The 20,027-nt window shown below is 38.1% G+C and overlaps 1 protein-coding gene across 4 annotated transcripts in view; it reads left to right on the forward strand.

Moving 5' to 3' along the window:
* The window catches only part of TSNARE1 (t-SNARE domain containing 1), a 448,956-nt gene that overhangs the window by 406,416 nt on the left and 22,513 nt on the right, over positions 1–20,027 (forward strand). Inside the window, exon 13 of one of the 4 annotated variants that reach the window (XR_011807322.1) lies at positions 6,741–6,776. The exons of the other annotated variants lie outside the window; for them this stretch is intronic. The gene's annotated coding sequence lies outside the window, so the exon portion shown is untranslated. The remainder of the gene's footprint in view (positions 1–6,740; positions 6,777–20,027) is intronic. 4 annotated transcript variants of the gene reach the window in all.

Consider the following 20,027-nt stretch of genomic DNA (forward strand, 5'->3'; position numbering starts at 1 on the left):
TGTAAGAGACCACTTCCAAAATAAGGGCAAAATAGAGAGTGGAAAAAGAATGGTGATGTGCGTAGGCCGGATAAAGTTAGATATTAAAGGTTGGATGTGGTGCTTAGAGACATGGTTTAGTGGGTGACATAGGTAGTAGGGTGGTGGTTGGACCAGATGATCTTGAAGGTCTTTTCCAACATTAACGATTCTATGATTCTATATCTTGCCAGAGAGCCTGAGGCTGACTGCTCCTTGTGCCTGTTCCCAGTTTTCTACTCCATTTCCCTAAGCTCAGCAGTGGAAACCGCTGCTATAATGTACACAGTTCTCTCAAATACAGAGATGTCCCTCTCAGACCAAAATACTTCCCAAATGCATCAAATCTAGCAAAAAGGACTGCCATATGGTTTATTGATATTTGTAAACTACTGGTTATTTTCCTCAGTCCTAGTGTTATAATCAGAATAACAGGTTAAATATAATTAATAATTACTTCAATTCAGCACTTAAATCTTGTAAAATGCTGATGTGAATTTCAGATTTGTGGTACATTTAGTCTGAACTATTCCAGTGCTTTGTTTTCAATATTTATTTATTTATTTATTTATGGTTTTGCTAAAACACTGGAGAGTAGAAAAAAATATATCTGTATATACTAAGCTGCCTTCGAGATATTTTAACTAAATGCATAAATATTGTAAATAGTCCAGCTCCGTATTCAAGAATTCTCTGTAAAACTAGAATTGCTGCCTTTTTCACTGTTCTGTGATTCACAGCTAGAAACATTCTGTTCAATGTAATGGACAGGAGGAGCTCAGCCTCCCAGGAAGCAAATATTACTTCTATAAGGAAACGATTTTCTTCTTCTCTCTTGTATAGAAAGATAAAAATATGGCAACATTTATAAAAAGTTGTCTAAAAATAAACTCTTATTTATGCTTCAGACATCTATCTTTGAAATTTAACATGAAAATGCAGCTCAAGTGACATCACATATAACTTGTTTTCAGATACAGGAAGAATATTTTGTATTCTGATAATTTGTTGTTTGTTTTTTGTAATCATCCCAATTTCAAAATAATGCTGATGTTCATGTGAGATAATAGTTATGCTATTTATTTTGTATCTTCCAAGATTCCAGAAATAGCTTTCTATTTCCCTTTCTAAATGACACTGGAGTCTACAGAGAAGAAAACATTCATATTTCCTTTTGTGTGTGTGTGTGTGTAATAATAATAATAATCAAGAGGAGTAGCATCCTTTCTACCTCTGTAGCACAATTTAATATCTGGGGATCTCTAAATGCCTTTGTAAATGCATGCTATTATCTCGGCTTTAGTGACTGAATGAACAGCAGCACAGAGTTCAAGTGATTTTCCCACCATCACAGCAAAATACCACACTGGGGCTACCATATCTCCTCCTGATTTACTCCTAGGTGGTTAGCTCTTCTTTAGTCTCTGCACAACTTCCAGCCTTTATAGTTGAATTTCCTGCACCTAGTCACACTTAGATGTGATTTAATCCATTTTTTATTATTTACTGTGATGCCAAGAAAGAATGAATCTTTTATTTTTCAAATAGAATGTAGTTTCAGGAGTTGCCTGAATCTCAGAGATGAGACTCAGTTCAACAAGTTATTATTTTTTTTTCATCGTTTCTGATTTGGTTCCTGTGCTGTGCTCACCACTTCAGTAACTCAGCATGTGCAGTCACATATGACAGTTGCTTGCTGGAAGGCAGGTGACTATTTGAAGGACTGCAAATGGCATATGGCAAGGGGTCTTGACTCCAGTAGGTCATTAAACTGCTTACAATAATAAGGCCAGTACTAATGAAGGATGCACAACGCCTCTGTTCATGTACTGCGCTATTCTCCCATTGCTCTCAGAATGTCATAAAGCCCAAGCACATAGTAGATCATGCTGAGTTTCTAATATCCTAACCTGATGAACACCAAGTATTGAAATTTTAGAGGAATAAAAAAGAAAAGGAAAAGAAAAAAAAAAGAAAAAGAAAAAGAAAAAGAAAAAGAAAAAGAAAAAGAAAAAGAAAAAGAAAAAGAAAAAGAAAAAGAAAAAGAAAAAGAAAAAGGAATCACCTTGGTTTTAAAGGGATATTAAAAAAACTGCATCCTGTTTATAGAGACAGCCCAATTCTCACAATACTAACCCAAACAGCTCATTCCCAAGAAAACCTGGGTGTAGACTTCCCATGTCACAACTTTGAAAGTTTCTAAGTTACTTGCTTGGCTCCACCTTTCCTAGAGTAGTTTGTTGTGTTTTTTTTTGTTTTTTTTTTAACTGATGTACCTCTAATTGTTAGGTTCACTAAACCTCTGTGAGCAGAAACCATGTGTTAATATCACTGGAAAACAGGCCTAAAGAATTAGCTGTAGCACCGACGAAGAGGGTTTTTTTTCCTTCTAATTCTTGGTGGCCAGCCTTACAAATCCCTTATTATTCATTCATGGAAGTGTCACATTTAAAATGCAAATTCCTTCCCATCCTCCTCCCCTTTCTGAAGGCATTTCCTTTGAAGTGTCCCTGGAGCTCTTGAGGTGCCATCCGCAATGGGCTCACTATGATCAGCCAGCTTGCAAAATGAGTGCCCTGCATCAGCTCAGGTGAATTCAGCTGAGCCCTGCTCAGCTGTCCCAGGGCTTTAAGTTAGTGTAAGAAAAAGGAGAAATGAAGGGTAGTGGGGATACTACTCTCAACGCAAACGCACATTTCCTTGTTTACCATTAATACTACTAGGAATATTAGGAATAATATTTTGGCTATGCCAGTGTTGCTTTTCTTGAGGAACATCACAGACCATATCTGCCATCCAAAGAATCCAATACATGGCTATGCAGTGAAGTCAATAACATAAATGGGTCTCTTTGTCTTGCACATAATTCACCTGTTTGTGTCTTCCAGCATGGGAAGAGCAAAGCTCTTCTATGGCATCCATACTAGCAAACAATGTCATGGCTCAACTAGCATGGGGTTTCTATATCAATATGAGGAGTGGTGCATTGCCCTTAATAGCTTCCAGCCATAGCTAAGATTTCTTCTAGGCAGTGGTAGCTGGACCAGGCCAAAATTGTGCTAGGGAAAATTCCACTAATTGAGAATGTCCACTGTGTCACTCTGCAGTCAGTACCTGTGGTCCCAGAGGGCTTGGGAATGTAGTGGAGGAAAATATCTTGTTTTCAGGTAGAGGCCAGCTCAGTGGATGTAATGTCGATGATTCAGACTTCTAGGAGTAACGTAAATACAGATAATAATGACCATAATAGCATAATAAATCACATTATCAGTGATGGGTAAATAGCTTAACAAACTTCATCAAATGACCGAGTTCCTCATGCAGCAGCTAGACTTGCTGTCTCCTGTGTGCTAATGTAGCCAGTACTTAAAACCAGAAGCAATGCAATTTTGACTATAGGCCACATTATTTGAGTTAAAAGCAAACTTTTATCAGTTTATATGAGATTTGTGGGGAGAGCTCATGCACAGTAACGAAAATCATGGCCACTAAGTGATAGTTTCAAACTTATCAAAGTTTATATGATATTAATGGCGTATCTGTAAGAAAAATTTCAAATAAAATGTTGTTTTCCTCTGAGTGCAAAAAGATACAGTATTTTTAGCCAAATGTATTTTCCTAAACTGTTGTATATATATCTGTATATATACCACTGGAAGTTCCAAAGATCATGAGTACGTGTTGGCTTTATGGGTTGGCAATGATCCATGTCCATAAACTACCTATCCTGCTGACTCTGGGGAATTGTCATCCACTTTGATTTCACATCCATCACATGCATCCCACACAACTTGGTGTTCTCACATGGTTGTACACTTTGGCTGTCTACTGGTTTTTGCAATGGTACGGTAGAGACATGGACATACTGGAGGGAGCCCAGTGGAGGGCCATGAAGATGCTTAGGGGACGGGAGCATCTCTCCTATGAGGAAGAGCTGAGAATGCTGCTGCTGTTCAGACTGAAGAAAGAAAGGGTCAAGGGAAATCTTAACAATGTCCATAAATACCTGAAGAGAGGGTGCAATGAGGATGGAGCCAGGGTCTTTTCAGTGGTGCCCAGTGCTAAGGACAGGAGGCAATGGGTACAAACTGGAACGCAAGAGGTTCCATCTAAACATCAAGAAACACTTCTTTACTGTGCAGGTGACAAAGCATTGGCACAGGTTTCCCAGAGAGTTTGTGGAGTCTCCCTCCTTGGAGAGCTTCAAAAGCTGCTTGGACATGGTCTTGGGCACCCTGCTCTAGGGGGCCCTGATTGAGCAGGGGGTTGTCAAGAAGTCATTGAGTCACAGGTAACCTGACCTCCTGTTTCTTTCCAGAGAGGACCCACTATTTTCCTAGTCCTCCTTTTATCACTGATATACTTATAAAGCCTTTTTGTTTGTTTGTTTGTTACTCTTAATGTCCCTGGCCAAATTTCATACTGATAGGTCTTTGGCTCTCCTAACCTGATCCCTGGCTGCTCAGACAATGTCTTTGTATCCCTCCCAATCTATCCGTCCTTGCTTCCACTCTCTGCAGGCCTCCTTTTTCAGCTTGAGGTTGTCCAGGAGTTCATTATTCATCCATGCAGGCTTCCTGGTGTTTTTGCCTGACTTTGGGATCTTTGTTGGGATGCATCACTTCTGAGCTTGGAGGAGGTGATCCTTGAATATTAACCAGCATTCTTGGGACCCTCTTCCTTCCAGGGTTTAGTCCCATGGTACTCTACCAAGCAGATCCCTGAAGAGGGCAACCTCTGAAGAGGCTCTCCCAAAGTAAAGGGTAATGAAATTGCTGTGTTCCCTCCTCACTGCCCTCTGGATCCAAAACCGGACCATTTCATGGTCACTGCAAGCAAGGCTGCCTTGAGTTCAGGAACCTCCTGGTTTACCTATGCCCTGCTGGGATGTCCGTCCAACACGTATCAGGGTGGTTGAATTACCCCATAAGGACTAGGACTTGCAAATGTGAGGCTGCTTCTGTCTATGGAGGGCCTCATCTGATGACTTCCCAGGGTCCCTTCCAAACTCAACCAGTCTGTGATTCCATATCCCAATGACTAGGGAAAGAAAATGGGACATATATAGTTACATTGAAATGCCAAATATCCTCAAAAAACCATGGTGTGATCAAGTTTGTAGTTTTCATTAGTGAGTAGGTAACAAGTGACATGAAATTCCTTTACCAAATTCCCTTAGCTGTCTTGGCTTTTGTGCTTTGAATTTGGCTCCACAGGTGTCTGGGAAACCTATTGCTGTTTTTAAGCATGATTTGTGGCTTTATTAAATGGATTTGGGAGTTAATTGTGTTGGGATGATTCTGCCTGCCAACAGGAAACCTGGACAGCATTTTCAATGCCCTTCAGCCTGCGTAATCTAAATAAATTCATGAATGCACAAAAATGATTCTACTTCTTTCCTCTTGCCCAGCAACATGTGTTGGCTCAAAGAGCTAAGATTTGCTGTAATCGCCTTTTCCTCTCCAGTAACTCCTCAGAAGTCAGTCGTCTCCTTCAGATAACACTACAACTTCCACAACTTCTAAGTATCTCATATTTTGCTTTTCTCATGAACATTTGGAATTGGGATATTTTGTGTAGCTTCAAAGAGAGAGGATTTCATCAGTAATTTCAGAGTTAGTTAGAGTCACACCAGCACGAATACTGGGAGAATACTCTCCTTAGTTATATATCTGTTGAAGCCAGGAATGCTTTTAAATGCAGTCATTAATTTTTAGTACTGTAAAGAATGAATCTCTTAAACAGGGTTATCAAAGTAATAGGAATGTAGGGGTGGAAAATAAAACTCTAAGGGGATATTTTTTTTGATTTGGTAAGGGATGAGGACAAAGTCTTCTGTGTTTTTTCCCAAATGTCCCAATTTTTTTTGTTTGTTTTACTGAAAAATAGAGATAACCATGTAAACTGAAATACTTTTATAATCTTATTCTGTTGTGTTCTATTTCTTAAAAATGCATTTCCATAGAAGATATGTGTACTGTATTAGATGTTACGTTACTTGCAAGCTATATTTACAAAACTTTGTTTTGAAAAAAGCATCAGTGGTGAAGAAGAAAAAAAAAAAAAAAAAAAAAGATCTGTTGCATTTTCCTCCTAAGTATAAGGTTGTTTTTCCTGTGTTTAGTCCAGTTTTACAGCAGCAAAGCAAAGAGGGTTGCACTGTTTCTGTGAAGAAATAATTCCTTGGTCCCATGTTGCTAAGTATTCAGCATTTGTCCACATACATTATCTGGTCTTTTCTTTTGATTCTTGCTGTTTTGTCAAACACAATTGTCAACACAAACCTGCTTTCTCCCATGGAAGATTTAGGTCTTGGAATATTAAGCAAAAGGATCAATTCTGATTACATTTGATTGCCTGGATTTCTACTTTTAACAGATGCTGGCAGCTGTCACCCTTTTTTCTTTTATATATATGTTTGGTCAGGAAAACTCAGCAGTACTTTTCTAATTCTTTTGTGAAAAAATGATGCCAATCTCTGACTTACCTCAGATTTAGTGAGATCTCAATGCCAGTTTTTGGAATGCAAAAGAATGGATTTGTACATTGTTAGTATCTTCCCTCTCACACCTTTGGGACCTCAAACAATCATTTATTGTGTGGTAGTCACCTGTGTATTCTAAACAAGTTGCCACTTTGATTATCATACATTCTATAGTGACTTTTACCTCCCCTACCATTACAAGTTTAAGTTATATCTCTCTTTTTTCATATAAATTTAGAGGACTACCTGGACTACCTGGACAGAGAAACAACAGGTTTGTGCTCCCACCCTCGTTCCCTCCCTCCCTCCTTCCCCCCTTGCTATTTAAATACTAAAGGCAATGATTTAAAATAAAGAAAATAAAAATATTCTTCTTAATTAAAATTTGACTGCAGCATAAAGATTAATGGTCCTTTAATATTTTTACTTTCTATTGCTACATGAAGAACAGTTACTTCTTCTGTAGGCTGGATTACAATGAGTTTAAGATCATGCTGCAGTGAAATCTAAAGAAAGAAAATCTTCATTGGAGAGAGAAAGGAAAATCACTCCTACAAAATGAACTGACATTTCTGCCTGTCACTTGAAAGTTTTGTTGCTCAATACAGACCAGATCATGCCTGGTATATGACAATGCAGCTATTTTTTTCTGATTCACATATCATTACTAATAGTACTTTCTGTCATAGGTACTCAGATGAAATATATAGTACCTTCTATAGGAGGCAGAGTAGAATCTAACTTATTTTCCTTACAGTGATACTTAAGAGGAATGAGGTTTATTTTTACCAGTGAAATGCAAAGGCACTCAAGAGAAATGATACCACTCCTTCTTCCGTTTTCACATGACTGTTGATCACAGGGAAGCTGTGAGGCACTGATGAGGGGTACTCATGAGCGGTTTATCAACTAATCCATTTCCAGTTGAGATAAATAATAATGCAGTTTCTTAGGGAATTATATGATTTCCCTCTGGAATACAGCAGGTACTTGTGGTTAAGACAAATTAATTTAAGCTGGGAAGGTGGAACAGGGGTGGAGCAGACTAAGAGGTAGAATAAGGGGTTAAGGCAATGGAGATGTCTTACAAATGGGGTTCTTCCACCATGCAGTGGAAGCTCAGTTTGGCCTGATCATGAACAGTGATATATTACAATCCTGGGCTGTGATACTTGATCTGATTTAGAGATAATGTAGATCATTCTGTAAAGGGTTTACACAGATGACTATACCCTTTCTCTCAGTGCTTCCATGCTCTTCAGCATGAAAAAAATTGACCTAACCCACAAAGCCCTTGTGTTGTTTTATTTTGCAAACTGGAGTCTGAAAGTGGATATACAACTACCCTCTGTAAATCCATCCTTTGGATGGATTTCTTTCCAAGGGATTTTCCAGCTGATAAGGGTTTGCAGATCCACTTCCTATAACGGTGAATAAATTAATGCACTGGCCCAAATGTGGGTTCTCCTGTATGTATTACTTCTCCTCCTTTCCCTTTCATATGCTTGTTACAGACCATTAGACAGCCATGAATTAGGTTCTGTGTTCAAACAGGTTCTAACTCTGTTATTTTCTTTAGCTGCTTTCCAGTCCTGTTTCCATAAAGGAGCTGAACAAGACTAGCAAGGGGTTAAATCAGCCGGCAGTGGGCAGTAAAACACACAGATTGCAAAGGATTAAATCCATAAATGTCAAAGGGAGAGAAAGGAAGAGTCTGCCTTGCAATCTTGACTGAGCATCCCTTTATTCCTCGACGTTAATGCTGGTGAAACAGAGATTAGAAACTCTGCTATTGAGCTAAGTGGAGACTGCAGCTGGGAGATAAGTGAAGGAGAATATCTGTTCAGGGCTCATTTGTTCAACTTCACTCATTCAGAACCATTCTGATGGAGAAACATGGGTCTGAATACAAAATTCACAGCTTGTTCAGCTCTTCCATCACTTCCAAGCCATCCTCATGAGTGAAGATCCATTTACTGTCGTATAGAAGGCTTCAGAGGACCATTTCTTAGCATGCAGTTGGGTTTACAATGTGGAGTTGCACAGTGCTTTCTCAGATTAGGAGACTTTATTTTTTGTTTTTTGCTCTTCTTGGATAGAAAGCCATAGGGAGAAAGGCTGAAGGAGTAATGTTTTTGATTCGAAATACTGTCCTTTTACTTCTAAAAAAATATTAGCTGAATGTTCCCAGAAAACATAGCTGTTGCATATTGAGTTGTCAAACTGTTAGTCATTAAAATATCCCGCTAGATTTTCCTGGGATTATCCAACCAAATTTAAGGGCATATGGTTAGATTCGACTTATCTACATCGATTTTCATTCAGATTTTTTTTAATTATTATTCTTTTAACTTCCCTGATATGATCCAAGCCCCTGAGTAACATAAAAACTACTAATGATTCAAATCTGTCCTGATGAATTGAATAGTAGGTAGTGCACATGCCATGAGAAGGTTGAAGATGAAGTTAAAGTAGAACAAATATCACACAGAAAGTAAAATATTCTCCGTTATTTCTCTAAATGTGTTCTCTGTTCCACCAAGAAGGGGGTTGTATTTTAGCGTTGTGACATTGTCTATAGATCATGTCACTTGGGTGACAGTGAGGATCAACTGAAAGCATTAGCTTTTAAATCACTGAAAAAAACAAACAAACAAACAAAAAACCAAACAAACAAACAAAAAAAACAAAACAACTGAGAACTTGAAATATCAGTTTCTTTCCCTTTTCTTTCTGGTTTCAAAGGTTCTTTGCAGAGGTGCTGGAGTGGAAATACTCTCTTAACTGAATCAAATATTTCAATTTGAAAGAGTAGTATAAGGGACAAATCAATGTAAATTTGGTATTTTCCAATGTCATCCTAGGTCCAGTTAAGTTATTCTGGTATTTTAGTGTTATTAAGCATAAGTATGTGGGCATTGCTGGGTTAGAACCTTGAGCGTTTTCAAGGGTGATAGTCTGGGGAAAACCATTTGGGGGTTAATGTAAAAGTGAAGCAGCAAGCAACTTTTAAGAAGCAGAGGCCTTGTGTTTCAAGGATGATTTAAAAAAAAAAGTTTCTAGGCCTTAGGAAATGCAATTTGCTAATGGACTGTAGTATAACGATTAAGGGGAAGTGATTGTAATTGTAAATTACTCTGTACCACGTGGAAAGCACTAATACGTTTAAAATACAATAGTGCATACATCTATGACTAGTAATGAAGGTGATAATCACCTTATATTCACAAAGGAAATGATGTAATAAATCCTATATAATGCAGTTTACAGGTTACCTTGGCAAGGGCACTTGAATCGACAAGCAAAGAACAGACAGTCCAATAGCTGCAATATACATTATAATTAGGAGCATAAAATTCTAATGAAATGTTGTCCTAAGTAGTATTGATTCCAGTTTGGTGGGGTAAGATGACAGAACAGTGTATGATGATGTAATGGAATTTAGCAAGGTTGGTTCACCAAGGAATTAAAAAAACACCCAAACCACCCTTTCAGCAAGACTTCCATTTCTTCCTTTTTGTAAAACTTACTACTTCCTGACTTCAAATCAGGAAAATGGCATGAAAAGGTTCCTGCAAACACTAAATTGCAGCAGAAACATTTCTTCAGCTCTAATTACCACAAATTTAACATCCCATGGGGGAAAAAAAAAAAAAAAAAAGAAGAAAAAAAAAAAGAAAAAAAAGTGTTCTTAATTTCACATCTCACTTAATGGAGCCGGGGCTGGAGATGTTTGGAAGGAGAGCTTCATTATAAGCCAGCCTGAAAGTTGGGGAAGGGTTATACATGGTGTGTGAAATGGTAGAAGTGAATTAATGGCTATTGTTTAATGATCAGGATGGATGCTGCAGTTGTCTGGCAGAAGACTAGAAAGATAGACTGCATTTATAACTATACTTTAGTTATGTGAGATTTACAAACATTTATCAAATACAGGTTTTCTTTTGTTAGTACAGTATTCACACATGGAAGATTAATTCTACTTCTTAACTTAAATTTGTACCAAAACATATGAGCTTTCAGGTATCATAATTACTTAACTTCAGACTTCCAAATAATTTTTCTATCCATGTACTTTCATACCAGCTTTGTTTGTGTATTGTTGATCCCAAAGTAACAATGAGTTTATTTTCATATTTTCAAATAATCACTGAATGCCACTGCAAACCCAACAGATTTGGAAGATCGATCGTTTATTTTTCCATTTCAGCAACAGTCCCATAGAGCTAGTAGAAATATTAAAATAGAAAAGAGTTGATGGTGCAGGTAATTATAATGTGTTCAAGTTCAGAAGTCCTTTTCAAGTTTGTAGTCATTCTTACACATGCCTTAATCAAATAAACTTGCTTTGTGAGTTCGTAATCATTCTCATACATGCCTTTCACAAATAAACTCGCCTGCTGATAGGGCAAGAAGAAAACCTCTTCAGAAAGTGTGATTCCTCTGAAGATGCTGGTTATCTCTGAGAATGTGCATTACCTTTATTGTTAGACAAAATTTCAAATAATAGAAAACATCAAGACACACTAAAGTCTGTTTAGCCATGCACACAAAACAGACATGCAGAATTTTGAATAGTCAGGAAGATAATAATGCACATTTTTGTACCTTTTACTTACAGTACTATACCTTCAGCAGTAGATAGTAGCCCTGTACTCATGAAAATTCAAATTAAAACATTTGGGAATGGAAAGCATATGTTGTTAGGAAGAAGGAATGCAGATCTTAATTCTCAGTGACTTTCCCTTTAAAGGATGAGTCCCACATTGATTATCAGGATGCCCTAATGAAATTCTTGTTATGTTATCATTTATAGCACCGAGGCAATGGGAATATCTCACTGACCCAGTCAGTCCCAATAACTCAATTTGTTAGACTTCAGTAGAGGCTCCTGCCCAGCAAACAAATATACTCAGCTTGATGTTATAAAATATGTCAGATGTTTTAAGGCAAGATTCAGATGAGCCAAACTGTATCTTTTTAGATGGCTGTGACCAGATGCAAGTGTAAGCAGAATGGCTTACAGAACTGGAGATCATGTTCTTGAAGCTTTACTGAAAATGCATCCTTGCCTGTTTATCTGTTTTTATTTCAACACAAGTCTGCAATTCCATATGCTGTTCGTTATCTGGGGTTTTTGTCATCCTCTGCATTGCTCTTATTCTGTCTCTCTCTGTTCTCCTTTTGTGAGTCTTTCTCAGCCTGGCTGGCGTAATTTCAGTGTTGCAAACTTTAAATGACAATCCAGCAGGATAATGTCTCAAAGGAGTCCTCAGCAGTGCTGGACAAGTGAAGCACAGAGGAAAAGGGAGTTTTGAAAGACTGAGCAGAGGGTCAGATCCAAAGAATCAGAGCCCAAAATACACCTGAGAGAACAGGGAGCTCTTACGGTATTTTGGGGTAGATTTGAAGTAAAAGGGGAGCCTAGGACAAGTGAGAAATAGTACCATAAGGGCATAAAGCCATGGGAAATTTCTAGGAGCTTGCAGACTAGAGTATCTGTTTTGAAAACTTCATATAGTGTTTAGATAAACAGGTTAATATGTCAGGGAGAGTCTTTGTAGAGAGATGTCACACAGTACTAATCTATCGAGGCTTTTTGAAAGGCCAAACAAAAGTAGGCAAGGACAAGTGGTCAGCACAGTGTGCTTTGATTCCCACAGTTCCCTGCACAAAAGAAATGCTTTCACGCCCACATTGAAGAAGCTACATTGTAAGAGATAAGGTTGATCACTCATAATGAGAAAGAGATCAGAAACACAACAAATCAGAAATAATGTGATTAATTCTCACAATTGACTTGGACTCGGATTAACTCATCTGCTATTCATAATACTCATGGGGGGGGAGAGGTAATGATCTGGTAAAATTTGAGGTGACACAGAATTATTCAGATTGTTTAGAATTAAAGAGTCTGCAAAGGATCTGAGGGTGATGACAAAAACAACAACAACAAAATAAAACTGTTGACGGAATTAAATCCACGTGCATAGGAAAAAACAGTGCTAACCATGTGTATCAGTTGTTAGAATTTGAATTAGCTATTGCTGCTTATGAAAGGGATTGTAGAGTCATCACCTGAAAACGCCAACTCAGTGCTCAGTGGCAGCCAAAAGGGCAGATATAATGTTAGGAATTATTAAAAAGCAACTTGAGAACAAACCAGAAAACACTGTTGTGCCAGCATGTGAATTCACAATCTGCAGTCACACAGAATACCACATGCCAGTCTAATCGCTCTGCCTCTGAAAGTTATAGCAACATCAAACAAAGTATAAAGAAAGGCAATGATGCTGATCACAGATATGGAATGATTCCCATGCAAAACCTTTTGATGATAAAGTTACTGACTCAGATTCAGTCCTGGGTACAGCTGCTTTCCATGCTGACCACCTGGCCTGCAACATATACATGTGCTGTGCAGAGACTGCCAGGGAAATGAGAGTGGGTTGAATACGTTAGCATGTGTTTGAGTGAAACAGCAGGAGTCCAAAGTAGAATTAACTGCAGGATTAATTGGTTTCTTGATTCCTTTTATTACTGCACATTTTTATCCTTCGTCAATTGAAGCAGAAAGGGACAAAATAGAAATGTCCCTCTTAGTTCAGGAAAACTGCCAGTACTCAGCTCCTTCCTGGGAAAAATGCCAGCACTCCACTCATGCAATATCTTTCTCGCTTTAAGCACACTCTTTAGGAATTGGGAGAAGAGGAAAAACCAATGAATGCCCAACACAGGAAAGCACACTGTGCATCTTCTTTATGCATTTGGCAGAAAAAAACACAACCAAGCACATAAATTCTTGAAGTTTTTTAAGCAGGATCATACCAGGGAACTAATTTCTCCAGGATTCTGTTTTGTACAAGTGCTCCTTTCACATAATTTTGTAGCTCTTCATCATTGGTTATTACTGCTGTACTACCTGCAAAGCTAGCTTAAATTCAGAAATACCTCGGCCTGGGAACAGGAGAAATGGGAGTCTGGAATGGTATTGCAGCCGGAAAGGCTTTGCGTTTCAAAGCAGGGGTCACACAATCTTTTTTCTTCTCAGTCTGGAGTTGTTGCACTTGCCTAGATGCTGTGTGATATATCCTGGTGGTCTCAAGACATCACTTTGCGTCCTCATTATTTTGATAGCTGCATGAACATTAACTTGCCTACCCATGTGGATTTATTATGAGCTTATTTGGGTAAGAGATTTACACAGAGTGAGTCAACAGCAAGATAATTATTTTAATGGAAAAAGGAGAGTCCTTCAAAGATCTCAAGCAGGAGTAAAATGCTATATCACATTGCCTTCCAAAAAGGATTCTCTGCTTTTGTGCCTCTGAAAATCTTTCTCTGAACACCTAATGCCTTCATCATAGCTGCCATCATCATTTTGCTTGCTTCTTGGGAGCAATTAGTGCTAGGGGTATCTATAGAGACGAGATCTCACCTCTATCCAATGTTCTCCTTGTCTAAGCTGAGATCTGCCCATGAAGCAGTTGACAGATGGTTCAATTGCTGTTGTCAATTCTAGCTTTATAGGAAAGGGAAGGGAAGGGAAGGGAAGGGAAGGGAAGGGAAGGGAAGGGAAGGGAAGGGAAGGGAAGGGAAGGGAAGGGAAGGGAAGGGAAGGGAAGGGAAGGGAAGGGAAGGGAAGGGAAGGGAAGGGAAGGGAAGGGAAGGGAAGGGAAGGGAAGGGAAGGGAAGGGAAGGGAAGGGAAGGGAAGGGAAGGGAAGGGAAGGGAAGGGAAGGGAAGGGAAGGGAAGGGAAGGGAAGGGAAGGGAAGAAGTATCTGGAGATTAAAACAAATTATCTAATGTTTTGAATTTATCATAGAGAGGACAGCATGCCAGCATACTATGTATAGCCTACCATGAAATGTCCAGGTCACACTGAGACTTTAAGGCACTGCGAAATGACAATGCTCTCCAGTCCTTGAATTTGACCTGGAGTCACTGCTGTTGCATATTTAGTGGAGTCAGCTATGATAGATGCCATGTTTTGGGTTCTGAGAGTTAGAGGAGGGATACTTGGCAAAATTTATTAATCAGGTTTTCTCAGGAATGCCTTTATTTTAGGGTATCATTTATTTATCATTAGGGTATCATGGTGTTGGAGCATAAATTGGGTGTCACGCAGAATGAGGTCTCCATGGTCAGGTCTACAGTCCTGGTCCTGTGACCATGGAAATAAATGACAAAACTCATGGGGATTTCAGTGGGAGGGGAAGACTGAGTTATGAAAATAGTACAGTAAAGCCTAAAGCAGGATGTTATAGAGAAAAGGTGTCAGATTTTTAATTATGCAGTGAAGATAGTTTGTAGGACATCTGGAGTAGCTTGGGAGGTGTCAAGAGGAGTTCTGTAGCAAATACTTATTTATATGATTCCTGATAACACTGGAGCTGACACATCAAACTACCAAATTATGCACAGGAAAAATACATCTATATGAAACAATTCCAGTGAGTACAGAAGCAAGCAGTCAGGACTATAGATAAAATTTGTTGTGGTGCAGTGAATTTTTAGACTGGGAATTGTTTACAGGTCAATTCTGGGGACTGATCACAAGAAAAATACCCACTATAATCACCAAAATTGTATCCCACTTTTTAACTTCTGTATATAAAGGCTAATATGGTCTGGCTTTAAATGTCTGAATCTTTGAATTTCTCTTAGCACTTATAGGGATCAGTCCCACAGACACTCTGTGGTGATAAAAGCTAAGAATTCTTCTTCTTGTTATTATTTTTTAATAACTTAATTTCTTAGTTTATTCAATTTTGCTGGAAAACCTTTTTTTCCTACTTATCCCATTGATTAATAGCCCATTTTTTTCATCAATTGTTATCACAACATGTATGCAAATAGACATAAACAAACAAAGAGAAAAAAATATATACAACCAAAACAAAGTTTTAAAAAATTCTACAACAAAGTATATATAAGAATTTAAGCCAAGCTAAATTCTTTGGTTTAGTTTTAATTTCTTTCATGTCTTAACTTTGGATGAAATTTTAAATGAAATAAAGTTGGTTAATTTTCCAAATCCATCTGTTTGCCTTTGAAAATGTCAAAGCATAGACATTTATTTTACTGCTTCTGTTAATTTGTTTTCTTTTTGATAAACCCCCAGAAATTTTTTCTTACTGTTATCAAAAGATCTTGATTCTTTTTTTTCATCCACAATTTCACAGGAAAAGTAGCTCTCAAACCCAGCAATAACCTCTAGGTGTCCCTTTGTGTTTATTTAAGTCCTTCAAACACTAAGACTTAAATATGTTTCTCTCTTGTAATATTTTATACTTCTCCAGCCGTGTAACACAGGGGAAAGGATGAGAAAGGTTTAAACTACATAAATCATATAATTTAATAGAATGAAATCTCATCTTTAATGACTAAAACATACATCAAGAACCCAAGCAGATTCACATGAGAGCTTCAGGGAAGAACTGCAGAGAAGAAGCATTGCTGTCTAGAAAAGTCAGAGCCATGGCTATGTAGATGATAACTACTGAAGTCCACCAGCTAAATGACTTTGATGCATCCTATGATGTGTTTTTCTTCACACTCCTGTCTGCAGACACTATTTACTAAGTGAAATTTTCTCATTTTCCCTCTCATCTTGTGTCTGCTTATTTAAAAATACATGTATTTGCCAGAATAGTTTATTCATCTATTTCCTCTTCTTCACTGTCTCAGAGGAAGACAAAGTATAAAGGAATCTAAGCTGGGACATGAGAAGTGCAGCTGTAATCAGAGGCATAATTGAGAGGTTAATGTAAGGCTAAGTTCTCATGCTAAATGAATTTAATTTTTTGTTGCTTTGTAAAAGACATATACGAACTTCCCCAGGCTTTCCAGAAGGGAAGATTAATTAAACAAGAAGAATCAAAAGGGCATTTTTGTTTTGTTTTGGATTTTTTTTATATATATTTTTTTAATTTGACACAGACAGCTTTAAGTTTTTGCCCACAACAAGCCCTGTGCTTCGGTTTGTACATGCAGTACTGACTTTAATCAGGAGTTGTGATAAGAACCTATGTCCACCATATCTTCCCATTAGGGAAGAGCCTCACGATGCCTTTCTCTGCATCACCACAACCCAAAGGATCAGCTATGCTGCAACCACAATTGTGCAGCCCCAATGACTGATGTTCTCCATACACTGCCAAAGGGTACCCTAAAAATGTCCTTGTGGGACACTCTGGGTGCATCTAATGTCACCCCAGTCTCCTGACCACTGACACAGAGTAGAATGAGGCAATGGGCTAGGAAAAGTGCTACATGGAGAGAAGGGAAAAGTGAAGAAGGGGAGGAAGTACATTTTGCAAGGATGAGAGAAAAACATTGCTCTGGATTCCAGTTCAAGGTATGAAGAGTTTGTCTTTCAACAGGACTTGCTTTACATGCTCATCTACATACTCTTCATTTCACTTAAACTGCTAAACTAAAAGACAGATAAAAATGCCTGTGTACATATATATATATATATACATATAAAAGTGCACATATATCCTCTGTGAGAAAAAAAGAATTAGCAAAGCTTAAGTAACTCACGAGGTGATTAAACGTCTCACCAGAAGTCATGCAAGACTCCATGCTGCCCCTCAAAATCATGTACTAACACTTGGATTTAGTGCTTTGCTTCTCTCCAGACAATTTTAGCAGCCTGACCAGTGACATTGGCTTTAACTTTTAAGGCGGCTGTCTCCCAGGAACTGTGATGAGACCACCCACTTGCTGCAGAGTGACTTCCACCAAATTGGACTTTCCAATGGTGCAGGGGTGGTATTGCTTTCATCTAAGCCTCTGCAGTGAGGCTTCTGTTGAGCATCTTTAGAAGAAGTTCTGCTGCATTTCCACTTCCTTGCCTACCTGGCAGGAGGCAGATAAAAGAACTCTCTCTTTGTATGGAGGCACTTTTGAAAGCTATTGTTAGCCAGTGGTCCTTCCCACCTGTGGCAGGTTCTTATCTTCTGTGCTCCCAAACTCTGCTATAATGATTAGCTTTCACTTGTATTTTCTCATGCAGTTCTTCCTGGCATGGGTTGCTCTTTTTGCTAGAGCTGTAATGCATGAAGTAGTCTGAGAACAGAGCACATGTGGTCCTGCCCCTGCTGGCTTGCCACTTAAGTGGACCTCCCTTGAAGACACTTCTAGAGAGTGAAGGAGGAATATGGGCATGGCCACCTGTATTGGTGTTCTGTTCCAGAGTGCCTGAATGCATATTGAAAAAATAAATAAAAATGTGAGAACCGTGACACACTTTCAAGCTTCCTTTTGCCCTAATTTCTGTGATGGATGTTCTCTTTTTTTTTTTTTTTCTATGCAAATGGTGCACCATGTTTTATTTTATTTTATTTATTTTATTTTATTTTATTTTATTTTATTTTATTTTATTTTATTTTATTTTATTTTATTATTTTATTTTATTTTATTTTATTTTATTTTATTTTATTTTATTTTATTTTATTTTATTTTATTTTATTTTATTTTATGTGGCAAAGACTCCGTCTCTGCCACAGCTTCTCTGTCTGTAACTAGGGATTTGTTCTGTCTGTAGATACTCTGCAACATACAATGTTAACTGTTATGACCAGCCTTGTCAGTACTAGGATAGATGAAAAATCCCCTCTGGATCTCGGTCAGTGACACCATGAGCAGCTACTCCTTACAAAGCTCCTGTTGTTCCTGCTCAGCAGCACCGGGGAAGCAGAGGTCAGATCTATGCCAGAGAAAGATCAGGCCAATGTGTCTTACATTAAGCAATTAGATTAAATGAAATATGAATGGTGATACTGGAATCATAGGGAACCTTCTGTGTAAGACAGAAGTTGCCTCTCATGTGAAAGGTTCCTCAACTTCTCCACAGAAATAAGGGGATTGGTTTATTTTTAAAGCAGCCTTGACAAATCTAATACACTGTAATTGCTAACCTCCAATGGCAACTATTTCCACCAACATGAAGCATAAGATCCCCCTAAAGGCGCATCCTATCGTGTTATATCTAACACACTGGGAGAAGCAATGAGCCTTCAGCAGTAGGCTGCAAAACAAGATGAGCCTCGTAAAGGAAGAGCAGCCAGCTGTGTAGTTAGGTCTAATCCTTTTCCCAAGTTGAAATCTAACCTAAGAGGAGCTTCTCAGCATTAGCTTTAAATAGACTGTTCCCAAAATGTGTGGCATGGTGCAAGCACCTAAAAAAATCATAAAGAGTTGTCATGCCAGACTGAAGCATTTTGCATTTACCCTTTGACTTTAAATGTAGACTGGTTGTACCTTAAAACCAAACACCTGACATCTAAAAGTTGAAGGTATATAGCCTAAATTTTATCTGTAATAATGTTCTGTGAGAGTAATCATGTGATTCAGTAACAACCCAGGTGAGTGTTTTATAAGACATAGGAATAATCAATGTATTCAAAGACACAGAACTTTAAAAGAACTCCACCAAACTATTCAAGAGTTAGCAAACACCAATATTATTGTTTATTCAACTTATTTCAGCTTCTTTGAATATGTGTGATGTTGTCTTCAGTGATCTGATATACAGGACATAGTGCAGAGGATGGTGAGTGGTTAGTGCAATCATTATCCTTCTTGTCTTCTCCAGCAAGTGGCTACTGCACATGTGAAGTTCATCAATTCATTGTGAGATTCCATCACAATTGGATTTTATGAATGAGAACCTCAAGTGCAGAGATGTTATGGTCAAAAATGACTGCTGGTGTTTGGATGCCAAATTATGCATGCTTATGGTCTATTTTTTTTCAGAGACTGAGCTGGATTATAGTCTGTGTGTTCAGTACAGATTTTACTAGCAGATGTGCATGCCCAGAAGCTTTGGAGAAACCCAAAGGTTTGGATACTTGCTTGCCTTGTGAGTGGTAGGCAAGGAGAGCATGGAGGAGGCATTCCTGTTTCCTACATTTCCTGTGAGCTTATGGGTCATTCTTTTGCAACTGAATGAATCATGCTTTAGGCAGGTGTTGTTTCTAAAGAATTTCAGATTTCTGAAGAATTTAGAAATCTACATTATCGTGCTTATAGCTCGTATAGGCAAAGATTGCCTTGCATCTTGGCCAAATGCATTTTTCACTTGAATGACAAACACCATAGTCTTGATGCCATGCCAGTATCAATTCCCTATTTGAAAAATGGTTACATTAGAGTTTCTCAGCAAATCATTTAAAGAATGTTTTAATACTGGGAAGGAAAAAAAAAGTTTCATCAGTTAACTGAGTTTGCATTTCAATAAAGTGATCTACAGTAATCAACAAGCAAAGAATGACCGTCATTGAAAGGGAGATAAAGATACACATGATGTTTCAAGCATTTCTGGCAGCTAGTAGTTCTGGGTAAGCTCATTCAAATGGTTATGTGCTCCCTTATGGCATCATCAATGAGGCTATTAAAACTAAGGTTATTTAGAACAAGGGATACGCTAACACATTACAAACTCAGGAGAAGAAGAAGGAAAAAAAAAAAAAAAGAAAGAAAAAGAAAATAAAAAAAAGATTGTCAGCAAAACAGA

Source organism: Anas platyrhynchos, chromosome 2, assembly GCF_047663525.1.
Source record: "Anas platyrhynchos isolate ZD024472 breed Pekin duck chromosome 2, IASCAAS_PekinDuck_T2T, whole genome shotgun sequence".
NCBI classification, from domain to species: domain Eukaryota; kingdom Metazoa; phylum Chordata; class Aves; order Anseriformes; family Anatidae; genus Anas; species Anas platyrhynchos.